Source organism: Protopterus annectens, chromosome 14.part0 (genome assembly GCF_019279795.1).
Source record: "Protopterus annectens isolate FY-2018-M chromosome 14.part0, PAN1.0, whole genome shotgun sequence".
In the NCBI taxonomy this organism is placed as follows: Eukaryota; Metazoa; Chordata; order Ceratodontiformes; family Protopteridae; genus Protopterus; species Protopterus annectens.
The window spans coordinates 1,026,524,083-1,026,535,175 of NC_056748.1; positions in this window are offsets into that span (position 1 = coordinate 1,026,524,083).

The window sequence follows — 11,093 nt, forward strand, 5'->3', positions numbered from 1 at the left end:
TCTTGGGTATTTCCCTTAAGTTTGCATATATAACTGAAAAAATGCCTTATGGTTATCCTTAGCCTGGGAGGCTATTTTTGCCTTGCAATTGGCTTTGATAGACTTGATTAGTTCCCCCAAGTTGCATGTTGAGACTGATGGGGGGGGGGTGCCTGTTGGGCACAGCCCTTCCTATTTTTGGACAGGACTTTTTTCTATTGCTGTACAACCTATTTATACTGGTGGTCTGATGGCAGAGGGCTTATTTTTGGAGTTTGTCCTTTGTTTATTTTGGTTTGGTGCTGCTGTTTCTATGCAGTTATTTACATGCTTGTGCATGGTTTCTGTAAACACATTTGTACAGGCCACATTGTTTTTTGAGTTTGGGAGGCAGGCTTGGAATTGAGCTATGCCATTGCTTAATAGGAGGTTGTTAGCCTTGGAAAAGTACTATAAGGTTCTGAGGTTTGGTGGGAGTTCTGACTTTATATTTATTTAAAAAGTTACCATTGTGTGATCTGATGTGATAGGTCATGGCATTACACTACAAGGTGCAACATTCTCTTATATTTATGACTACCAGATTCAGGATATTTGCACTCCTTGTACGTATGCAGGCTAGCTGTTTTAGGGTGTTTGCACTGACAAAATCCAGGAAGTTTGAGACTGCGTGCCAGTAGTAGTGTACGTATCCCAGATTATAGTGGGATAGTTGAAATCACCCATGAACAGAGAGTTGGGCTGAATGGTGAATGACTCCACTACATTCAAGTACATGGTATGTTTATCCTGGGTCATAGATGAGAACCTATAGCTAACAAGGATATGGTAAGGGACTTTAAGATTAGTTTTACATGGAATAGCTCAAGGACATCATACTGTTTGTCCAGTCTTGAATCCTTACTTTTTTATTTAGATTGATGCACCTCACCTCTTGTCCATTCTTGTGTGATAGCTGGTGTAAATGTGTGGAAGGCATTATAGCCTTGCACTGCATGGGGTGCCTTCTGCATCTTTAAACCATGTTTTAGTAACTGCATAGATGTCAACATTCTCAAAGGTAAGGGGTGCCTCCAGAAAGTGGTGCTTATTGTTCAGACTCCTAGCAGTGAGCAGTAACACCTTTAGCTTCTTGACTAAAATTTACTATGTTGGAAAGTTTATCAGTTTGGCATTGCCTAAAAAAGGCACTGTAGGGGTGGGTAATGCTTTGGCCAATATCCAAAAGCCTAGTGGGGACAGGTGCAAACCATCCATGGTAAAGCAGTTTGGCCCATCAATCATGTCTTCTCAAGCGGACAAATATCGGACCCCCTTACAATGACACCAGTAACTAAACCAATTATTAAAGTCAATCACCTTCTATTTATACTATGGTATCATCCTTGAAGGAGGCAGAATGCTGCTCTGTGCTAGGCTTATACCTGCTTAGGACACGTACTCTGAAAGTTTTATCATGTGTCACTTATAGTCCAGTGAGGTGCGTCTCAGGTCATTAACACCCACTTAGACAATGGGCAAACTGTACATCAATACCCTGATTGGAGAATGAGCATTCTCCAGCAGGGTATTAATGTACAAGTACTGCCCGCTAAGAAGAATGAGTCCACCGTGGAGCTTGGACTGAGGAAACGGAGTGGCCGCCATTATTATACATTCGCTAAGCAGCGTTTTTGCTGTTTAGCAACTGTAAAAAATAAAAAAAAATAAGAGAAAAAGGTATGTGTGTATCTGTGTGTGAGTGTATGTGCGCATGACAGTGAGAGAGAGCAAGCCATTATTTTACACTTGCTAAGCAGCGCTTTTGCTGTTTAGAGAGTGTAAAATAAAAAGAGGAAAAAAAAAAGAAAATGCAGCCCGTGTGTGAGAGTATATGCATGTATGTAAGTAAGCGAGAGAGTGATTGTGTGTGTTTCTGTTTGCAAGTATGTGTGAATGGGTGCATGAAAGCAGAGAGACCGAGCGTGTGTGTGTGTGTGTGTGTGAGAGAGAGACAGAGATGGATGGAGAGACTGTCTAAGCACAATAATGCCCTCCAGGGTGTGTGTTAATGTGTAATTAATGCCCTTTCCTGGGGGTGTAGAGGCTCTCTTCTGCCTGCGGCATCAGGCCTCATAATACCCCTGGGCGGGTGTTAATTACACATTAACACACACCCTGTCAGGCATTATTGCTTCCATGGACTATGACATAGTCATATGGGTACTTGTGGTTCAATGCCCCGAGTGCGTGTGTAATCTGATGGAAACTTGCTGCTGCTAAGGAACTGACCGTGACTCTTTCCTTGCTCAGCTTGGAGAGTGGGGCATCAGTGCGTCTCACAACAGTGTGTCCACTGGTTGTGGGGGGTAGTCTGCCTTAAGGGCTTAGAGGTTGAGACATTGTGAGATGTAGTTGTATGTGCCCTGGTGAGTGATATCTTTGAAGAGTGTTTGGGAAGATTTCATTTACGAGCCTCAGTTATCACACTTAATATTTGTTACTTTGTATGTGGTTGTTAGTGCGACTCAAGACACAAAACCATGGTGGGCATCCCTTAGGATTCTGTAACTGCTGATATATATTCAGTGAGTTGCTCATAGAGAAGTTTCCCAAATATTTTGGCAAACAGACATTGAGTGGAAATTGGCCTAAAATAGTACAGTGATTTAGGATTGGGAAGTTTAGGTAATGGGATTATATGAACAAGTTTAAACTGGAAAGACAGAAGCTGCACATAAAGAGTTAACGATTTTAAGATATTTGGTGCAGCTCTTTTTAGAAAAGCAGGTTAAAGTTAGGCATATTTTGTTCCAGACCTAGTTTTTCTAAGAGCTTGGTAACAAATATTTTATCAATATCTAAGTGGTAAGTTGGCAGGTAGCCAAGCTGGGAGATTACATATCAAAGATTGCGGACAGTGATAAGGTTGCTAATGGCAAGGTTGCTGTGATTTATTTGTTTACCATGAGAAGGAAGTCCTTAAAGGCATAGAGGAATAGGGTGTTTAGGGAGAGGATAGCTATTTCGTTACTGCTAGTTATGCACTGTCATTTCTTTTGACTGTTTTCAAGGAAAGTGGATTTTGCTTAATTTGTAGATATCCTACTCATTTTCCTTAAATGTAAGCAGTTAAGGTTAAAAGTTGGTCTTGGGGTTTGATTTTCATGCAGTCTAAACTTTAGCTCTTCTGCCCAAGTACAGGCAATACTGACATTTCTCATTGTATATGGTGGAAGCAATCTATTCTTTCCAGATAGGAAAACTGAGTACCTCCATTTTTTCACAGAAAGACAAGTCAGTGTTTGTTTTAAAGGATCAGTTCCTTAGTACTGGAAAATGTCTACTTAATGTTATTTGCTTTCAGACAATCCTGAACACCCGGGGGAGGGGGATAGTAGTTAGAAGTAAGCAAAGTAACTGAACCCTGGTCACTAAGTTTATATGGACTAGTTTACTGAATTAGGCTCACTTTAAGAAACCTACTCACTTGGAGATAACTAGGACCAGCTCTGCTCAAATTAAAGTCACTGATGATGGTAGTATTTGTTTAGGACCCAAAGGAGCATAACTGTTACAGGGTGTGTTCTAGTAAGAACTGACTGGACGGCATGTGGATACTGATTACTCTACATACAAGACTGGTTTGGCAATCTAGTTGTGTGTGTGTCATTATCCAATTCGGGTTATCAGAATGAGGCCAATAGTGGTAATGTCTAGAATGATGAGGTTTTTTTTTTCAGTGACAAATAACGGCCTATTACCACCTGTTGTGTGGCCTGTTACAGCAAGTGATATCCAGGCCTTTGACTGGAACAGTTTGTTGTTTAAGTTTCATGTAATCAAAAGTGCTAGCAAGTTTGGGCAGGTGATTTATGTTGTAGGCTTCTTCTGTTTTAACAAGTTTTTGTATTATGAGAATTTTTTTTGTAGACTGCCTTCTGGGACGGGAGTAAATTAAGACAGTTAACCAACACTGTTTGAAAAAAGTGGTGGGTAATAATTGTAACTTCAGCTTTACTGATTGTCATTTTTAATAATTGGAAAATTATTAATTTGGGATTTAACTACATAAATTTAGTTATAGGCTTAGATTATGGTTTAGTATACATCATGAAATGATGCTATGACATGGGTACTGGTCTACTTTTCTATTCTGTTTTGACAAGCCATTTTTTTAAGGAACTTCTTTCTGGAAATTATTCATAATTATACCATAACCCCCCATTAATATTCCAAAACGTGCATGCTGATTGGCCAGCTGCGTTGTAATCGACTTATACTAATGGAAAAAGGTCCGGTTGCCCGGACTTTTTCCATTAGTATAAGTCTCTTTTAAAACACTGTCTCGCTATGTTAAAAGAGTTTAACATAGCGACACAGATTTAAAAAAAGCAACGGAGATCTCTGTTGCTTTTTTTAAAGCTGTCTCACTATGTTAAACTCCTTTAACATAGCGACACAGTGTGTAAAAAGCAACGGAGATCTTGCTTTCTCCGTTGCTTTTTTTTTAAACCTGTCTCGCTATGTTAAATGGGTTTAACATAGCGAGACAGCTTTAAAATAAGCAACGGAGATCCAGGAGTTTGTATATAAAATGGGGGGGGGGGGGGGCAGGACACTTGGCTCTGCAAAAAAAAAATGTGATTTCTGTACCTTTCTTTGGTTTTCATTGACTTATGTTGAGCGTAAATAGTTACTGATTTGTCAGTCAACATTTTGAAACTTTGACCTTTTAAAATACAATAATTCTGAAAACATGGTTGTGATCTATGTTTAAGGAATGCTGAGTATAGAGATAAATGGAGTGAATGCTGTTGATACTTCTCAACTGTCCAAATTTTCACAGAATGTCCTCATTTCTGCCTCATGTATTTCGTCTATTCCACATAAAAGTTGTGGTTTTCTGGCAAGTGACTTACGATGATCTGAGGACTGAAGTCGCTAAATGACATACATTTGAGCTTCAGACTTCATATCCTTCTGAAAATGCATTACAACACAAATCCTATTATTCTAGCAACTTTTTAAGTTTATAAGAGCAATATTTAATATGTCCCTATTTTGGGGTCTTTGTCCCCTCATTATGTCAGGCTTTGTCCTGATTTCTCATGCGAAGTTGAGAGGTCTCATGCTGTCCATTAGGAAAAGACCAGCGCAAAGAAAAGATGCAGCAAGTGCAGAACAAAAAAAGAACAGTTGTGTAAGTAAACTTACTGTGACAGTAGATGTTTGAATGATCACTGCTGCAGAAGTCTTAGCTATATGGGTTACATCCTGCTAAGGATATAACAACTGGCCAGCTTCCAAAGATAAGGGCACCTTCCATGCTCCCAAACTGTTTAAAAGCTCGAACTGGGATGACTAAAAGACAAGTTTGGGCGCATAGCCCTTCAGAGCTTTCCTGCCAACACAGGAAAGGAGGCCGAGCTCTGAAAAGAAAATGCTAGGAAGAATAAAAAATAAATAAATAACCATAAGATGGCATAAACCACACATCAAAAAACAAGGGGGATGGAACAATGGAGTGGCTACTACAGCAGTTATTCAAATGTCTACTGTTATGGTAAGTTTACTTACACAGCCGTGCTATGTTCGCCATGTTGATCACTGCTGCAGTAGCTTTATCTATATGGCTAGATTACCCTAGCTTACTACATTTGGGAGGTGGAAGGAAGCGACCAGGAGCCCTGGAGAATGGTCCTTGCAAAGCCTGCTCTGGACCTAGAGAAGGAATCAAGCTTATAGTACTTTGTAAAAAGTATGTAGAGGACCACGTTGCAGCTTTAGAATACTTCCAGAATCCAAAACTGTTTCCAAAATGCCATAGAAAGTAAAGCCCTGGTAAAGTGGGTCTTGACCCCGCCTGGAATAGTTTTGCTGTGGTGACTATAACAAAAGGTAATAACTTTAGACAACCATCTGCAAATAGTCTGTTTTGACAAAGGCTTTCTCTTCTTTTTACTTTCACAACAAATGAACAACTGATCTGAATAGATAAAAGATTTAGCTCTGTCAAAACAGTACCTGAATTGCAAGCAGCAACTGCCAGTAAAAAAAATGCCAGTAAAACAAAAAAAAAAAAATCTTTAAAAGTCACTTTTTTTCATAGACAAACACTTAAAATGCTGTCAGCCCCACACAGGAAAATAAACACATTCTCCACAGAAAAAAAATGTTTTTCAGTTACTTTAAACAACTTATAAATTGAAAGAAAAAATGAGCACTCCCATTTAAAAGTACAATAATTTACTTTAAAATAACTTTCCTGAAGAGTAAAGTATCAATAATAGAAAAAATTATTAAATGGAAGGGTTTTTTTTTCTTACCTGTCCAGCAAAGGAACAGCACAAGCCAACCTTCGACCCTCCAAGGCCTCAGAGGAGCGTACTCTTTTGGCAGCAGTAAAGCTCTGAAGAGATTTGCACCCAAATTCGTCTTTTAGTTGGCTCAGCTCAAACTGCCTTACAGCTGTTATATCCTTGGCAGGATACAACCCACACAGCTAAGTCTACTGCAGCAATGATCACTATAATGAACACTGTTAGGTTTTACAAACCCAGTTGCGGAGTATTGAAATGAAGATGCTTGGTAGAGTGAAATGATGCAATGAGAAAGAAAAAAATTACTCAGATACTTGCATGGCAATGTGGAATGAACTGATAAGCGATATTTGCTACCTCACATAGTTTAGTTTATTAAATGTTTCAGACTAGCCTATGTAGTTTGAGAGCAAGAGAATGGAGTGGGGAGGAAGTGAATTCATTTAGGTAAAATGACTGGAGAATCACAGTCATCAGTTGTGCAGCAGAATTTTTCACCTGTTGCAGCTGTGCCAGGTTCCCATCTAAAAACTTACGGTAAAAATATTTCAGTGTTGGAAAGGTCAAGTAGAGAAGATAACAGTGCAAATAAGCACAGAAGGAAAGGAAAATGAGTCAGACTGTTAGTTACATGCACAAGCATCACTTCAGTCTTCAGTGGTATGAGCAAGTCAACTATCAGACATCCACCAAGAGTAGATTCCAAGCAGCATTCAAAGGGATGAAGTCTGGCCCTGGCTTCTAAGCAATTGTAAAACTGAATATCACCAGCATATGATTAATGACGAATGTCTCTACTCATGACCTCCTGAAGCAGCAGCATATTTGCCATAAACAGCAAAAGAACCATGAACTGTAGCCAATCTCAGCTGAGACTTTGAAGTAATCAAGCATTTAAAGCACTGATTTCTAAACTAGTTAGAAGTAATTACTTTTGTTTCTTTTTTTTTGGTTTTAAGGAGGCTCATCCAGCAACTTTGATGCTCAACAAATGCCAGTTTTCCTTGTCGATTTATACATGTGAGTCTCATTCGTAAGGTTAAATGATCAGAATGCTGAAAAGGTTAGCTACCAACCAGCATGTAGTACTGAAACTGCAGAATTTCAAGAAATGACAGAAGCTGCATGTGCGAGATGTCAGTACAACAGTAGTAGGATTAAACCATTTCCCCACTGTCTTGACTAAAAGTTTCAGGATATCTGACCTTTCATTGCATTTCAAACTTTCCTTTGGGCAAATGCATCTAACAATTTCGTAAAACCTTCAGTTGTTAGATCATGTAATCTATTTCAGAGACAAGTTCCTCAAAACAGTTCACTTCTTATTGACATAGCTTCTGCTCCTTACCAGTTTAAATGTGGCAGTTCCTTAAGTGAAGCTAGCTGATCCCACAACTAAGACAGAAACTTTCAAAAAAGACAGGCATCACTGACAGCCTTTTATATGATCTATACTAATCAATTATAGGCAAGGGACATTGTCTCTAATTTACTTTCTTTGGATTGATGGTGTAACTCTGTATCAACGATTACTTTTTTGCCTTACTGAATTTTGTTATATAGAGTTATAGAGTCTGGGAACCATAACATATTTCTGGGGAAGTCTTAGGACAGATTTAAAATACATGAAGATAAGCAGTTAGGAACCCGGAAACCTATGTCGACAACAAACTGCCCTTTGAACACTACATATCCACTTCTGTACTAAAGTCTCTTTTTTTTTACATAGCTAATATCTAAAGGTATTGTATCTAGATTTGGAATGTAATCACTCCATGTTACTCAGCACTTACAAGACTGATCAAGGAGCAGAATGCCCCTTTTGGTATTTATTGTCCAAACACTTGACATGACTACAATGACAACACTTTCTCAGTAAAAAAAAAAAAAAAAAATCAAGGGCCTAAATAGTAAAATCGATGCAGACCATCTCAAAGCCTTGTCCCTCATCGCAGTATCACACAGGCTGTTTAGAGGTAACCTCTACACTGTGTATAGAACTTCAACATACCCAATTCTGTCGGACCTATTGCGCATTCACAACTCCAGTGATATCAACATCACTCAAGGGATCTCGATCTCTTTTACAAAATAAATACAGCACGTTGGAGGGATATGTTTGTATCACAGAGAATACTGCTGCTGTGGAACAGTCTTTCAGTTCACATAAAGCAAAATAATTTTCTTACTCTACCCAAACATAATTTGGATGAATGGATGGGTAACCAAAAATTCATCCCTGGCTTAGCACCCATGCCCCTCATGGATAGGTGAAACGTGTAAATGTCCCAACATATCCTTGTTCGGCCTATCTCCGGGTTATTTATATACAAAATATGAAGGTTTAAAATGACTCTGGTAATGCATGACTAGGCTTCTTAAGATCTTCACAGATCAGTATCAGTAAATCAGGGGTCATGAGTTCAAATCTCTTCAGGGGCTGTGGTTTAACGTCTCTAGCAGATAGAAGGGGACAAAGTTTTCTGTTATGGGGTTGGTAGCCAAATAATCATGTAAGAAGTTATAATCAGCTTTTAGGCAGGGGCCTGGCTTAATGGTTAAGGTGCTTACCTTACAGTCACAGGGTTAGATTCTCACCCTTAGGAACCATGGCTAGGTTTAAAAAGGCTCCTGGGGTCATTAGTCTACTAATTACCTATAAATCTATAAACCAGTAGCTTAGTAAGTACCTATGAATTAGGGCATGCTGTGATGATCTGGCTATGAAACTTAAAAAGACCCAATCTTTGATGCCCCTCCGTACACAACATTTCAAAATTTATCTTAAATCCACTGCATTATTCTATTTTGCATGGTCATTTTCCTCTTAGTCTCACAGCTATCTATCCCACGATAAGGATCGCACACTGTTCGTTCTCATTTATGGGGTAGGAGCCAGTTGCAGTGTGGCCATTGTTCAGGTAGCCAGGAGGAGGTTTGTGTAGACAGCCTAATCTTATTCCCACCCCCTTGAGGGACAAATGTAAGCCCACGCAAATGAGGTTCTCGTACATCTTCTCCCATGAAGTGTGCACACTCTCAGATATGCTTGGCAAGTTTTGTTGTGCGAACACAGCTTGACAGAGCCAAATGCATGCCCCTGGCTCAAATTGTTTGCATCCGTTGTTCAGAACATGAAAACATCTTGTCATACACTCATGCTCATCCTCATTCAAGATTTCCATTTTCTATATCATGGAGCCAGCTGTTCACCAGAGTACCAAAAGTTCTATGCTCATTCACCAACTCAAGACTTCAACCTGAAAAAATACACATTGCCATGTTTTCTTAGTTCTAATGTCATTTGCATGGATTTACCAGTGTGACCCATAACAAGTGGTGTACCTCAGGAATCTGTCTTGGTGCCTCTCTTGTTTGGGATATACTTTTTTGAGGTGCGAGCCAAAACCAGTGGGCTATGGCTAACCAAGTTTGCAGATACCTGCAGGCTGGGTGCTGTCATCAATTCCCCTACTGATGCAGGCATCATCCAAAAGAGTCTCACCCAAACAAATGACTGGTACCAGAAAAATTGCCTCAAACTTAATGCGAAAAATGCATCATCATTCCCTTTGGGGACAGTAACGTCTCCACAAATTATCACATTAATAACAAGGTCTTAAGCATGCAATCAGTTGTGAGGGGACTTGGGGACCCAGGTTGATAGCAAACTGACTTTTGACTACCATATTACCTCTGTTGCACGGAAAGCTTTCTATATGGCCCACCTTATTAAGAAGGGTACCTCATTCAGAGACAAGGAGGTCATAACATCCCTGTATTCTTCCCTTATAAGACACATGATTGAGTACAACGCCCCTTTTGGTATGTAACTCACAAAGCACATGCAACAGCTGGAGAGACCACAGAGGTTCCTCATTAGAGAATCCAGGGCCTCAAATAGCTACCCTACACAGATAGGCTAAAAGCCCCCTCCCTCTACTCTGTCTCATAGGTGACCTCTGTCTGGTATACAAAGCAATCTCAGACCCTCCCCCTTGATGGGACTGCTGCATATCTGCAAGTCAAGCTCCACTTGAGTAACCTGCAAACATGACCTCAACTTGTTCTGTGACATCCACAGGACTTGCTGGCAGGATGGATATGTGTCCCAGAGAATCCCCCTTTTGTGGAATAGACTCCCCCTCCACGGTAAGCAAAGTACCTCATTAACCCTTTTTGAGTGCAACCTGGATAATTGGATGAGGAACAGAAAATACACCTCTGGCATTCCACCGGTGTCCCTGCTGGACAGGGGCATCGGGTACTGACTAGTCAGAACATGGGATAAATTCTTGGTTAGATTTGTAAGGGCCTCAGGGCCAACAGCCTAGTAACTTCCTGTGATACTATGAATTGTTACAGACTCCTGCCACCACTGACCAAATTAACTCATCATCCCTGTTCATCACAGTGGGTTTTAACCCTGTCCTTATGGAAGATAATATAGAGAGATTGGCAAGACAGAACTTGGAGCTCTGACATCCTTCCAGTTAAAGTAATTGCTACCAAACAAAAGGCTTCTCTAAGTCAGAAATTTTAAGTCCACCTTGGCAGCAGGTTTAAAAGGAACTTTGAACAAGGCTTGTAGCAAGACAGTCAAGTCCCAAGGAGGAGTGGGATCCTTAAGTGAAGGTCAAAGAAGAAAGGTACCTCTGAGGAAGGCTTTGCACAATTTGTCTGAGGCTAAGGATGTATGACTCTCTCCCATATGAAAAACTGAGATGGCCGCTAACTGAACCTTGACAGTACAATAACTAATTCTGTTATGGAAAATGGAGACAAGGAATTCTAACACTGCCAGTATAGGAG